This window comes from Abramis brama (assembly GCF_963993115.1).
Source record: "Abramis brama genome assembly, chromosome: 2".
Classification (NCBI taxonomy): Eukaryota; Metazoa; Chordata; class Actinopteri; order Cypriniformes; family Leuciscidae; genus Abramis; species Abramis brama.
In genome coordinates this window covers 11,826,714-11,842,559 of record NC_139964.1, presented here as the reverse complement: position 1 = coordinate 11,842,559, position 15,846 = coordinate 11,826,714, and the positions used below count along the sequence as shown (strand labels likewise).

The window sequence follows — 15,846 nt, the reverse complement described above, 5'->3', positions numbered from 1 at the left end:
TTGCGCATTTTTCTCCCATCGTTTATCACCTGCCGAACGTAACTATGACATTGGTAACAGAGAGTTGTTGGCCGTCAAGTTAGCGTTGGAGGAGTGGCGTCATTGGTTAGAAGGGTCGGGGGTACCTTTTATCGTTTGGACCGATCACAAGAACCTTGAATATATTAGATCTGCCAAAAGACTCAACTCCAGACAGGCTCGGTGGGCACTTTTTTTCGGACGTTTTGACTTTACTCTCTCGTACCGCCCGGGTTCCAAGAACATCAAACCCGATTCATTATCTCGTATTTTTGATCCATCCGAACGCCCGGTTACTCCCGAGTGTATTTTACCCGAGAAAGTAGTTATCTCCACACTCGTATGGGAGGTCGAGTCGAGGGTCAAGACGGCCTTAGAAGGGGTAACGCCTCCGCCCGGTTGCCCACCGAATCGTTTGTTTGTGCCGGAGGGGTCACGGTCCGACGTTATTCGATGGGGTCATTGCTCCAACGTGGCTTGTCATCCAGGAGTAAGTCGCACTAGCTACTTAATAAAGCAACGATTCTGGTGGCCATTAATGGCTCACGACATTCACGATTTTGTTTTGGCTTGCTCAGTTTGTGCCACTGCTAAGACGTCTAACCGACCCCCTGATGGGTTACTTCGACCGCTGTCTGTCCCTTCTAGACCCTGGTCCCATATAGCGCTAGATTTTGTCACCGCCCTCCCGCCCTCTAATGGCATGACGGTTGTTTTAACCGTAGTGGACCGGTTCTCGAAGGCGGCACATTTCATTCCCTTGCCCAAACTACCCTCAGCTAAGGAGACAGCGGTCACGGTCATTGATCACGTCTTTCGGTTACATGGCCTCCCGATGGATGTGGTTTCTGACAGAGGTTCCCAGTTTGTGTCCAAATTCTGGCGAGAGTTTTGTAGATTATTAGGGGCCACAGTCAGTCTGTCTTCGGGTTATCATCCCCAGAGCAATGGTCAATCTGAGCGAGCCAACCAAGACCTGGAGAGAATGTTGCGATGTTTGGTCTATAAGAATCCTTCGTCCTGGAGTCAACAACTCTCTATGGTTGAGTACGCACATAACTCGTTGCCAGTGTCATCCACGGGCCTCTCTCCGTTTAAGTGTAGCTTAGGATACCAGCCACCTATTTTTCTGAGTCTGGAACCCGAAGTCGCGGTCCCCTCCGCTCACGCCTTCGTCCAGAGGTGTCACCGCACATGGACTAGAGCCCGTGAGACTCTACTCCAAGTGGGGGCGCGCACCAAGGCTAAAGCCGATCGCCACCGGTCTAGGCCACCCGTATACGTCGTTGGTCAAAAAGTGTGGCTTTCTACTAAGAACATTCCTCTCCGCTCCGTGTCTAATAAACTTGCTCCCAAATTCATCGGCCCGTTCACTGTCACCAAGATTATTAGTCCGGTGACAGTCCGCCTCAACCTTCCTCCAGCGTACAGGAGAATTCATCCCGCCTTTCATGTATCCAAAATAAAACCCGTGTTTCGTTCTCATCTTAATCCGCCTGCCCCGGTTCCTCCCCCGCCGCGACTCGTAGATGGGGAACCTACTTATTCGGTACATCGTATCCTGGACTCGAGACGGAGGGGACGCGGGTTTCAGTACTTGGTGGACTGGGAGGGTTACGGTCCGGAGGAGAGGAGTTGGGTACCTGCTCGAGACATCCTGGATCACTCCCTCATCGATGATTTCAATCGACAGGTAGGGTTGTCTGGGAACGCCAGGAGGCGTTCCTAGGGGGGAGGGTACTGTCACGGTTGGTAGATCCGCTGTCTCATTCTAGTCTGTGTGTTTACGTGTGTGTGTGGGTGTGTGGGTGTGTCTCAGTTCATTCATTGTTTCATGTGGGCGTTGTCACTGATCTCCCTATCATCCTGATCAGCGACAGCTGTTGGTAATTATCACAGCCTATTTAATGCCCTGTCTTTCGTCTCATGTTTGTCAGATCGTTGTTTGATGATTCCCCGTCTGCGTGCCTGTTCCTGTTTGTTTCCTCGTGTTTCGCCTGCACTGTACTGGACCGGATTCTTCACCGACGATCTCACCACGGATTCTTCACCGACGATCTCACCACGGATTCTTCACCAGCACTCTCACTGAGGATCGCCTGTCTCAGCCCCTGTGTCACGCTCTCCTGTTGCTGTGTTCCTGGCGGTCTCCTGTGAACTGTGTTCCTGACCATCGCATCAGAAGAATTCATTATCTGTCTTTAACTTTGAGTGTTTATTACACAATAAACATATTGAGCACTCGCACTTGTTTCCTCTCAGTTTGTCGTTACAATATGAGACGAGATGTGTCTGACTGCAGAACTATATACGTGACAGCAGTTTCAGACCGGACGTTAGGAGCTGATGATCACCTAAAGCCTGCTTTAAACCAGAGATGGTCTTATTACTGGGAGAGACCAGGATCTGTGGCTCTACCGTTGGAAAAAGTGTAACGGCTAACTTGGATCACGTGTGCCTTGAAAACCAATCACATTACAGCCTTGACATCTGTGTCTGAAATCGCCCCCTATACCCTCAATAGGGCATTATTTGAGGGAACAGCCATTTGTAGTGGTGTCTGAAACCATAGTGGACGTTATTGAGTTCACTCATTCAATCCCACAATGCAGCGCTATAACAAGTGCACAACAGATACTAGCTGTGTCCCAATTCAGGGGCTGCATCCTCCGAAGGCTGCATTTGAAGGCCGATTGCGTCACAGCGGCGCGACAAAGGCTGTCCAAATTCGAAGGATCCTTCTAATGCGGGAAACCGTCAGTGTTGCCGAGTCCGAGGTTTTCCCACGGAATTGGGATACTTTAAAGTTGTTGCCGCAGTAAACATTTTTTCCGCGGGTTGATTTCCACCCCTGTAAGTACGATTTCGGCACTCCAACACCGCCAAAACATCTCTCAGACGCACAAATCCAGTGGAGCAGTGGTTCTCAACTCCAGTCCTCGGGACCCGCTGCTCTGCACATTTTGTATGTCTCTCTTATCTGACACACTCAAATCAGTTCATGGAGTCTCTCCTAACGAGCTGATGATCTGATTCAGGTGTGTTAAATAAGGGAGACATACAAAATGTGCAGAGCAGTGGGTCCCGAGGACTGGAGTTGAGAACCACTGCAGTGGAGAATTCGGCCGCTCGATGGAGAAGAGCCAATGGGTTTTTTGGGCTACTTTTGTTGCACAGACCTGGCAACCCTGCCTACCGTCCTTCTTTCCCCGGGCCGCGAAGGATAGAACAAGGAACCAGCAGCAGCCGAGAGAAACGAGACCGAGAGGATGAGCTGATCGAGCTATGCCCTCCCCTCGAGCTAGGGAGGACATGAAGTTTCAGAGAGAGACAGAGGAGAGGAGACCACAGGAGAGCAGGGAGAGAATGCACAGATTGTTTTCTCTTCTTGACAGATTAAACAAACTTTGTTTGCTTATGTGAATTAAAATTTGTAAATTAAAAAATCGTATGCATTATTTTTATGTGAGTTATAGTTTGTAAATGAAAAAAAAAAAAAAATTATGTGCATTGTTTATTTTTGTAATGCAAGTTATGACTTGAAAATGTAATAAAGAAATTATTCTGTAATGTTCTTGTCAATTAATTTGTACATTTGATAGAAAATAAATTTTTACTTACAGTACTTTTTACAACTATTTACAAGATAAGTTACATTTAAAATACGAAAAACAAAATAAAAGTTTAAATTAACAGTATATATAAAACAGATTGTACAAAACATTTTTCTGTAGACTTTTATTGAGCTGAGCAGGAGATCCTGGATGAGCTGCACAACAGAGACGCTGGTAAAGCCTCTGCTGGAGGGACATCATCTGGGATCAGGGCATATTTCCACTGTCATCATCTGAGATCAGTGCATATTTCCACCGTCATCATCTGGGATCAGGGCATATTTCCACCGTCATCATCTGGGATCAGGGCATATTTCCACCGTCATCATCTGGGATCAGGGCATATTTCCACCGTCATCATCTGGGATCAGGGCATATTTCCACTGTCCACCAACAGGTTTGCAGGGCTGACTCAGGCGACGGCTGCCAGTCACTGAGATGTTCTCAGAAAGAGGAGGAAAAAAAGAAATGAACTCACATACTCAAAAGACAGCAGCCCTCCAGGACATATTTTTAGTGTTTCTATTATATACTGTTCATAGTTTTTTAAACAATATCTAATATCATCATCTAATATCCATGTGTATAAAGTCAGTTTTTCATAAAAAGTACAATATTTGCATCTGAGATGAAGTGAAGTTGAATAACAGTCTAAAGTAGAGGTCGGCCGATATGGGTTTTTTCAGGCCGATGCCGATTTTTTTGGCCGATATTTGGCCGATATGTGCTTGTTTTTAACCTCTATTTGAAAGATATAATGTAACACAAATAATTACTTAAGATAGACAAAATTTCTCAACAAAAACATTTATTGAACACTTGAATAATCTGTACTTGTACACTTACTGTAAATTAAAAATGTATAATGTAAAAACATATTGTATAAATAATGTATAACAAATATATTAAATAAACAAAACAGGTAAGAAGAAGTTTTGGAGTTAAAGCCGCACAGCTGTTTTTGAGTGCGGTAAGTGAATTCTTTTGTGCTGTACTTTTTTTTTTGACTGACAAGTTGTATTTATTGTTTCATGTGCCATTGTAATGATAATACGGCAGGTGTATTAGTACTGCAACACACCCTTAAGTGTGCAATATCAGAGTTTTTTAGTTTAAGGGCAAAAGAGGTTTAAATGTCAGGAGGCGCTGTCGGGCCGATTGAAACACAGCGCATCCTGCCCGTTAAACCTGGTCATAGCCTATTCTGTTCATAGATTCATATACTGTTCCTAGACTTGTGTTTCTTTTAATGCAAATTCATTTTCAATTACGCAACACGTGTTATCTCTTTAATAATCATCAGTTGTCCAATCTTCAATAAATTTCATTTATCGTTTTCCGGTTGACCTCGTTTTCTTCATAATAACAGGCTATTCAACTAGCAAACACTCAATATGACTCAAGGAAGAAATGTAAGAAAATGAATTGTAAATGGATTTGTCTGTCTTCGTCAAAATAGCCTTTTAGAAAGATTACAAAATGTGCATACTGTAGGCTTATCTCCTATTGTTTATTGGGAGACAGAACAAAAATGGTTAATATGAACCTTTAAATTAAAATAAATTACAAAATATGTTTGAAACAATATGTACATAAGTTACTTGTCAGGTATTGTTCACAATGTTACAAGTTCTTCCCCGTCTAGGGTTGGGAGAGCGTAACAGGATTAAATTAAATCAAAACTTAAACGCGGAGGGTTCCCTTCAGTCCCCTGCCCCAGAAATGTGAGCCAAAACTTGATACAAGCGTAAAAAGATGTATTGTGTATACATTTCAATCTTCAGGAGAAGGTCGCCAAAACAACAAACTTACTTTACTTCCTTCTCAGGACTGATTGACATATTTACATATAAACTGATCAATATTCATTTTAAATGCATTGTCATTATTGTGATGTGCAAAGACTTGAAAATAATTTTTAATCTGAGCTTAATATTGGTCAGAAAGTTTCTCATGAACACTGGAGGTGATTTTGTGTTTGTGTGATGAACAGACAGTTTTTTTCCGTCCAGCTCAAAGCCACAGAAAACATGTGAAGGTTGAGGGTCTCAGTTCAGTTTAATTAAACACACTTACTCAGGAAACCCACAGAGAGACACACGAGACTGAACAGAGAGACAGAAGATGAACAGAAGACAATAAAGACTAACAGCTGATCATTCAGTAATTCACCTTCAACATTTAATGAAAGTGATGAATTGAGGAAAAGACTGTAAAACGTTTATGATCAACAAATGATTTATGTGTGATTTGACAATTTTTAATATATGATTTATTAATTAATTAATTAAAATATATTTGTAATATATGAAAAAATAAATATTGTTATATCTCAGCTCTTCCAGGTTATCTGAAATAATAGAGGAAGCAGAGGCTCAAAACTATTTGGCGTTAAGCTGCGAGTGCTCTTGAACGCCAGCAGAGGGCGCTCTTACCACTGACACTACACACATCATTTCCCACAATGCTTTGTCTGTCATCTGTGTAATCATGTGCAGCTGTTTCCCATCACCTCTTTATCCATGTGTCTCTTCCTATATAACCCTGTTCCGTGAGTGTGAAACCTGCATTTTACGCGGAATTGCTTTTCCAACGCAATAGAGGTGGAAATGTGCTTCTCCACACAGCTCGCGCTGAAATGCGACGCAGTGCCAAACGCTGCTCCTCCTGCATGGACTCCACCACCGCAGCGGCGTCTTGATGTGAGTGATCTTATATATATCACAATTTATGGTTAGGCTAAAGTTAATCCTCTGGGGTCGACAAACGCGCCTGCGCATTTTGCTGGATTTTTTCACATAGCGGCAAAATATGAAAATGCCTATAGAGAGCGCGCGCTATTGACATCAACTCGATAAAACTCATCAGGTGCATGTACTTTACGTCGTCTTGCGACCCTGTGAGTCACTCTCCATTTTAGAGAGTCTGACAGCAGGTCTCAGGTGCACGCCCTCCTGCTCACAGTTCGTCCCCTCTATCTCCGCTGGGCACTGCCCACTTTTCTAGCATTTTTCAAATATTGCCAGTGGGTGGAGTCAGGCTCTGACCAGGGGTTTAGTTACCCTTTAAGCACAGTTTTGACTCCTCCCCTTTATCCTTATATGGCGCTGAGCGCTGAGTGTCCGTTTGAATGAAAACAAAGTTTGCGGTTGAATCGTCGTGTGAACAGGCAGTTCAGAGAGAAGGAAGATTTTCTGTGAGTAATCAGTTAAATTTAGATATGTTCTTCACACAGATCTGTTTTATGTCTTCAGAAGAATTGCAATTGCACACAATGAAGCGTATGGATGACGGTCGCGCTGAGGCTCGCGAATCACTAAAATAACTTTACAAACTCAAACAACATCTAACTAAGATAAATGATAGACATGCCTAAGTATGCAGTATTTACATTATTATTAAACACTGACCTCTAAAACATGCTGAGATATCAAAATTGACTAGAATTGTATATTTTCAGAAGAAAATGTGAAAATAATGTGCTTGCGCAAAACTCTCCCACAATGCAATGGAGTGGTTGCCAGTTCTTCATGGTAAAATTGGGTAAACGTACAATCGGTTTAAATCAAATGTAGTTTTACTAATCAAACTGCAGCCTTTCAGAATATAAAACATATCAAATTCATTGAGGGATAGTGTGATTTAAGGAGACAATAAAAGCATTAAACTTTTTTAAAGTCTATGAACAGATGCTGTGAAAACCTCTGGAGAATCTCTCTAGTGTGTGTGATGTTCACCATTGCATTATTATAGATGTACAGCACCTTCAGTAAACACACAAACAGCTCTCTTATTGAACCCTCTGGCTCCATCTAGTGGCAGATAGAAGTTCATGTTCTATTGATATCACAGTGCTATGCATAAGTTTAGACACCCATGCTAAAGTTGACTAAAAAGAGGAATAAAAAATCATCTTTTGGAAATTGAACTTAATGCCTTAATTAAAAAAATTAGGAAAAATCCAACCTTTAAGGACACCAATTTTCTTTGTGAATGAATAATGTATCGTAAATAAATAAAGGTTCTTCCTTAAAATACAGAGTGCATAACTCTGGACACCCCTATGTTAAATTCCCATAGAGGCAGGCAGATTTTTATTTTTAAAGGCCAGTTACTTCATGGATCCAGGATACTATGCATCCTGATAAAGTTCCCTTGGCCTTTGGAATTAAAATAGCCCCACATCATCACATAGCCTTCACCATACCTAGAGATTGGCATGGAGTACTTTCCATAAGATCATCTCTCAATGCAAATCAAACCAGCTATTAGGCTAACTGAAATAAAACCATGCCAATCTCTAGGTATGGTGAAGGCTATAAGTTTTCTGACCAGCAGATGGATTTGACTTCATTCTTTCAAAAAGACTTCATGTCTTCCAAAACATAGATGAGAAAAAAGAAAAGAAAAAAGAAATATAATTTTTCTTACAATCGCTCTATAAATGTTTGCGATCGTACTGACCCTTGTGAGTTTACATAGACACCTATAGACACCTTACATAAATATACTGTCGCCCTCTAGAGGAAGATTTGAATAATGCAGATTAATTATCTTCAGTGTCATTTGTCCTTCTATAGAGAAGATGAAGCCTGTATGAGCTCTCAGTATCAGACACTGTAACCTCCACTAGGTGGCGCTCTTTCAGTGTGATTAATGTAATATTCAGTCAGTGCTGATGGTGGGAGGAGCCAGTAAAGCTGATCATTACTGATAAAGAGCTGAAGAAAGAGGAAGGAACTAAAGCAGACAGATGTAGAGACAGAGAGATTCACACAGAGAACATTCAGCATAAAGAAGACTGAACTCAACTCACAATGAAGATCCTCCTCATCTTCTTCACTTTCTCCCTGATCTCAGGTCAGAGCTTTTCTCTTTCATCACTGCAGTAATGATGCTGTTTTCTGTTCATGAGGTTTCTGATCACAGTATCAATCTGATTGACAGGTGCAGTGAGATGCGTCAGTGTCACTGGATATTCTGGAGGAAGTCTTCTTGTTGATTCACATAAGACTTGGTTCAGTGAAAATACTAAAAGCTTTAATAAATTACCTGAGTGGAGAAGTATATTGAATGATATGAAACATGATAAATGGATCAATAATGGAAAATTCACATTGTTTAGAAATAATGAGGGAAACCTTATGATCTACATTAGAGGTTTGAATGAACATGACGCTGGAGGATACTGGATTGGTGTTCTTTACAAGTGGGGTATAGATATGACTTTAAATGTGGAAGAAGGTCAGTCATTTAAGATCAAAGTCTTGGTGTAGTAAAATTCCTAATCTTTTTAAAGCCTGTATAAATTATTATTATTATTTTTTTGTAAACAACAGATTCATGTTGTAAAATATCAAAGAGGGTGATGGTGAATATTGGAGAAACTGCAACCTTCAGCTGTGAATATTCACAGAATCATATTAATGATCCCAAGATCATATTCAAAGAAGGAAAAGACTCTATTGAGACGATTTACAGCACCTCGAAGAAGACCGAAAGATTCAGTGTTTCTGATGACAGACATAAAAACCTCTTCAGTGTGAGAATTACTGCTGTGACTCCAGATGATGGAGGAGTTTATTTATGTGGAGTTTGGATCAACAGAGACTCGTACAGTTACTCCATTATTAATACTGTTCATCTACATATTGGTAGTAAGTAAAACAACCTTTCATTCAAATCTCACATAAAAGTTTCTAAAATTGGTGTGTGTTGTAGAATTGATCAGACATGATATTGGTGATGAACCTGAGAAGTTGAAGTATTATTGTTTACATTACAGAAATATTGTATGAGAACCATAATTAATGTAAAATATTACTGTTCTTTGTTTGCAGTGGCTCCAGTAGTGAGACGTGAAGGAGAATCTGCTGAGATCTTCTGCCCTTATGATTCAATCTATAAATCAAAGTCAAAGTCTCTCTGTAAGGGGAAGTGCTCCACTAGAGATAGAAATACTCTCAATGAGACTGTGAGAGAAGAGAAAGAGACCAAGACTGACAGATTGACTCTGAATGATGACGTCACTGCAAGTGTCTTCACTGGGACCATCACTGGACTGACAGCAGAGGATGCTGGGAAATACTGGTGTGCAGTGACATTAGAGAGAGACGTGAATTATCTTTACACTCATCTGATCGTCATCATGAACGAGGGTGAGGAAGGTTTATACATCTGAATATGTGAAACTATGGCTGTGAATTGATGTTCTTATATTTCTAATATTTCCAGAGCTGGACTTGACTAAGTATGAAGGAGACGACGTGTCAGTCCAGTGCAAACATCATGATGAACATCAGAAATGCTTCTGCAAAGCACATGAACCCTCCATGTGTGTGAAGGATGGAGTTTCATTGGAGACGATCAGAGATGATTGATTCTCTTTCAGTGATGAAGCTTCTACTGGAGTCTTTACTGTAAACATCACTGATCTGAGAGAAGAGGATTCTGGGATATACTGGTGTGGATCTCACATCACCACTAAAGTCAACCTCACTGTAAAACAGGGTAAGTAATATTATTGAATTATTTTGTATTTAAAATTAAGTCATTAAGTTTTTTTTTTTTTTTGGTTGCGGAAACTGGGTAAAACATGTCTCAAGGACAATGAACAGAACACACACCTGTTAGAGCATGTGACCAGTGATGGGGAAAGTTACTTTTAAAAGGATTGTGTTACAATATTGTGTTACTCCCTTAAAAAGTAACTAATTCAATTACTTAATTACTTTTTATGGAAAGTAATGAGTGTGGTAGATTGTTTCTTCTTTCACACCTAACTTAAGTCTACCTGGGTCTCGTCTAGAATCGACGTCCCCGTCCTCCACACAATGGCTTCGAATATGCTTTAATCACGGACAGAGGATCTCAGACAAATATCAGAGAGCAAAAATAATACAACAGTTTTTATAGAATAGGAGCATAGCAAAAGTGACATGATACATTAGGCTACATAATTTCCCTACAATTTGATTGGTTTTTTATATGCAAACGCTTCTGTTACTAGGTAAAAGCAAATCAGTTTTCTTGTTTTCTCTAAATCACTAGTTCTGTCTGGACCCACACATCTGTCTAGTTTCATTTCCTCTGTGTGTTATATTGGGACACACACTCAGTCACAAGTTTTTCAGTAAAAGGGTTTGGAAACATTTAGCATTCAAAAGCATATGAATGTTATTCCTGCAAGAAATATAAATGTTAGTTATGATTAATTAAAAAAATCCATCACATGAGTTACATTACATTTGGTTGACTTTTTAACACCTGGGCTAGGCTTGCTTTTATGATTTTTTTTATTTTTATAACAAAATAAAATACTATTTTTATACAAAAGTGAACTGAATAAGCCTCAGGCTTAAGGGAATATAAACTCACGTCTGTACAGTAAAGTGCGCAGCTCAAACAAACCTTACAGATGTGCTTCCATTCTGGAATACAGAAAAATAGGACGCAGAAGAAGAAAGTTCAACACTCTTACTTTAGCAATAAAAACAAAATAAAAAATGAAACACAAATGTGATGTTTATCTAAAGTAGATTTTACCTATAAGTATGGTTGAATTGGATAATTGACGGACTGCAGCAAAGACATTGGTTAATAAAGTGAGATGAAATACATAAAGTATGTATTATTTAATATTTAATTATTGCAGGTTTGTGTAATATTCTGAGTTTGCATTTCACAGTTTTTATTCATTTAGAGGAATACTGAATCTGTTTTTGTGCCAGTGAAATGAGTAAATGCTCATATTTAGTCTAGAATTACAATAACCATCATGTTCACACACAGCGCACACAACGCCTCTGCACTTACTCACATTTTCCCTCAACATGAGGGCAGGACAGCTGTCAGTCAATAAATGGGGAAACAAAGTAACTTGCGTTACTTATTTGAAAAAACTCAGATACTTTATAATGTATAACTTATAACTTATTCTCTTAATATAATGAACTTATTCAGAAACATGGTTTTTCCTATCACTGCTACGCTGATGACACACAACTCTACCTCTCATTCCAGCCTGACGATCCGACGGTAGCTGATCGTATCTCAGCCTGCCTGACAGACATTTCTGGCTGGATGAAGGACCACCACCTTCAACTAAACCTTGCGAAGACAGAGCTACTCGTGGTCCCGGCCAACCCAACACTTCACCACAACTTCTCCATTCAGCTAGGCTCGTCATCCATAACTCCATCTAGGTCAGTCAGAAACCTTGGTGTGGTAATTGATGATCAATTGAACTTCACAGAACACATTGCTAGAACTGCCCGGTCATGTAGATTTGCCTTGTACAACATTAGGAGGATCAGACCCTTCTTATCAGAACATGCTACTCAACTCCTTGTCCAAGCGCTTGTTTTATCTAGACTTGACTATTGTAACGCTCTCCTGGCTGGTCTTCCAGCTTGCACAGTCAAACCTCTGCAGCTGATCCAGAACGCCGCAGCTAGAGTGGTCTTTAACGAGCCGAAAAGGGCACATGTCACTCCTCTCCTCACAAAATTGCACTGGTTGCCAGTTGCCGCTCACATCAAATTCAAGTCACTGACGTTTGCCTACAGAACAACCACTGGTTCTGCTCCCTTTTACTTTAACTCTTTACTTCAGACTTACGTGCCATCCAGGAACTTGCGCTCTACAAGTGAACGACGTCTTGTGGTGCCATCTCAAAGAGGCACAAAATCTATTTCTCGGACCTTCACCATGACTGTTCCCTGCTGGAGGAATGATCTGCCTAACTCAACCAGAGCGGCTGAGTGCATAGCCACTTTCAAGAAACGGCTGAAGACGCTTCTTTTTAGACAGCACTTGATCCAGTAATACTAACACTTTCTCTACTACTCTATTCTATTCTGTTCTATAACAAAAAATAAAAAAAATAAAAAAATTCTGCGTTAGATTAAACTGAGAAGGGTCATAGCACTTGCATATTGTTGTCCTACTGTTAGTTTAACTGCTTCTATTGTTCTCATTTGTAAGTCGCTTTGGATAAAAGCGTCTGCTAAATGAATAAATGTAAATGTAAATGTAAGATCAGTATAATTAGATGTATACCAGTGTCTTCAGGAAAAGTCAGGGGTCAAAACAAAAGAGCCAGGAAGTTACATTTTATACTCTTATCCAGGGATTGTTATGATAAGCTAAATCATCCTTCCTTCCTGGGGTGCTGTCCCCCCAACCTGTTGTTCTAGGAGAACGCGTGAAAGAAAGATGAAACCCAAAAATGACACCTCAATTCTGACACCTTTTGAAGATCAGATTTCTTTTTATAACATTTAAACTTAGAACACATTATAGAACATCCTTTGACTTTATGAATACACAAAAATGACAGCTTAATGATTTTTATATTTTGTGCATTTATTTAAAGACTGCATGTAGGCCTACCATTTTGACTCTTGTGTTACCTTACTTCTTTGGCCATATTAAAGGTTTTTATGAAAGATTATTTCTATTTTTCAGCACATGCAGTCAGAGTTACAGAAAATAATAATAGTGCAACAAATAAGGGGATTATGTTTTATTTATTTTAATCAGGTTTGTTAAAAGTATGCTTGAATGATGATAGTTTATCTGCGCTACCATATATTTGCTATAACAATGAAAATATTTGAAAAACCTGTTAAAATCAAGTAATGATGCAATCCTTTAAATCTTAACTTTGACACAACTCCAGGGGACCACTACTTTCAAATATTAAAAATCAAATATTGCCACATAGATGGCTCAAGACGACGTAATTGTTAAAATAGCATATTGCTTTATTTTAAAATGTGAAGAAATTGTAACCCTAAAGTGTATTTCAAGTGTGATATTTCTGTAAAGGCTAGGGACAGAAAATGGACATTGTCATAAAATGACCCAGAAATGATTTTGCATAAATTTTACCCGAGCTATTATTTTACATAACAGCATCTGTTCAAAACTTTACAATTTTAAAGCAAAACTGTGCTTAGTCGTCTTAAATCTTATTTATCCAAATATATTCAAACAGTATATTGTCCACCGACACACGCCAGCATGATGTATTTGTGGCGTGCGTATGTAATGTTATATATGTAGTCTATTTGTATATGCGTGCGTGTATGAAAAGTATCCTAAATGAAAACAGTGCAACCCAGTGTCACAAAAAAGACTTATGCATTATATGCTATATATGCATTATAATTATTTTTTCTACTTTAAAGCATTAGTTTCTTTTGTTCGTGATTTTTTTTTTTTAGATTTTTCTAAATAAAATCTGTACATTTATTCACGTTTCTATTATTTTTGTCTATTTAAATTATATTTACAAACTCACCACACACACACACACACACACACACACACACACTAATGGCCAATAACTGTAATTTATTGAAAGCCATCTTTTTTTCTGAAAAGATGACGCCTTACACTTGAAGAGCGCACATTGTTTTATAATTTTACAGTCAAAAACAAATTATGTGAAAATCACCTATTTTAGCTTCAGGTTCTAAAAAGGGTTAATTCACTGTTCTCAAACCAAGCGCATACTCCACTCGACACAATGTTGGTAATCCCCCCAAAAATAAAATACCAGAAACTTTTCTAAACTATAGCAAAACAAAACATTAAACATTACTAAATCTCCCACTTAACATTAATCTGATACAAAACAATTTTAGCATTTACTCTCATTTTAAGTGTCATGGCAAAGCATGCTGGGGAATAGAGATCCCAGTCCAGTTTCAGTTAAATTTAAGTTTGTCTAATTAAAAGAAACAAGTTCATAGAACTCAAAACAATTCAACAATTCAACATAATTAAAATGTGTAAGTTTTGTGAACTCAAAAGAAAAGAAAGTTCTAAATACTCATAAAAGTTAACTTGATTGAACTAATTTGTATAATTTAAGTTGGCCCATACTCAACTAATTTTGAGCGTTAGGGTTTACAGAAAATCAGTCCACATAAGCCTCTGTACTCCATGACGCAGCATAAGTAAAGTTTTCTTGAGTGGATATTTAATCGTACTCGTCTTAAGGTCTTCAGAAGTCATAACTTCAGGGGTCAGTGGGGATCCCGAGAATATTTAATTTCCCTTAAAACCAAAGATTAAGCTAAAAGACACCAGTTGCCAGTGTTCCCACCAAAATCAAATAGTGTATATATTTGTATTACACTTTTTGTTGTGTTCTGACACAATGTCATTAATTGGTACTTTTTCTTTTATAAAAATTACTTTTTCTTACGTCTACAAAGTTTCAATTTCAATTAATTTCCTAGCAAGTATAAAGTAAAAAAATATATGATAAATATGCCTGACGCAATGTTTTTAAGAAATAGCTTCTGCAATACTCCAAACAGTTCCTCACACAATGGCACCATTAAGGATGGTCAACAGCTCATGTCAATCGATATCAATCGGTGAAAACACAGCGTATGTAAGGTATTTTTCCAAATATTTTGTATTACACTTTTCAAAGGATAATCTAGCTTTAAAGTTAGAATAAAAAAGTTAAAACCAATCATAGCTTCATACCTGGTGTGTTCTGACACAAGGTCATTAACTGGTTATTTTTGTGTTATAATTGTAGCCTACTTATAAATATAGAGTTAACACATGATGAAACAAGTGAATAATGCTACCAAATACGTCTGACACAATGTTTTTAAGAAAAGCAGTGTTTAAAATACAGATGATTTTTCTTTTGACAATCATACGTTTTAAATTATACCCCGGGGGTTTAGCATCCAATAAGTTGTAATTTATGCAAAGGTTTTATGTTTTATTAAGTCGTCATAAACAAAACAAACCCAGATCCTCCCATAGTTGTAGTAACATTTACAATATTTACAATAACATTTATAAAAATAGATTCTGTCAGATTTGTTAGAGTGCCTGTACCATATTATTGTGAGGCAATCACATTTGAGGAATAATGCGATTTATATAATTTTTCCCCACTAGCGGATGACACCGTTTACATCTTGTTTCTTTGCACAGTTTTTAGACGAAGACTACACTTTGAGCGCTGTCAAACATGTTCATATATGATTTCATGAACAAATACAGCATAAGAAAATTTAAAAAAAAGGAAAAATTTAAACTGTGATATTCTTTTAGGTCTGTCTACGAAGCGGTCACAAGACACATAATAGGCCCAACATGAAAAGTGAGTCTTGATGTTTTTCTGATACACATACGACTGTTACATTTAAAACAAAATCAATTAAGTTACGCATTA

At 38.7% G+C, this 15,846-nt stretch overlaps 1 long non-coding RNA gene across 2 annotated transcripts in view; it reads left to right on the top strand.

Moving 5' to 3' along the window:
• Positions 1-9,866: 9,866 nt before the first annotated feature.
• The window catches only part of LOC311078283, a 56,186-nt gene continuing 50,206 nt past the window's right edge, over positions 9,867-15,846 (top strand). Inside the window, exon 1 of one of the 2 annotated variants that reach the window (XR_014605111.1) lies at positions 9,867-10,142. This is a non-coding gene — a long non-coding RNA (uncharacterized lncRNA). The remainder of the gene's footprint in view (positions 10,143-15,846) is intronic. The other variant, XR_014605112.1, reaches the window with a different exon arrangement.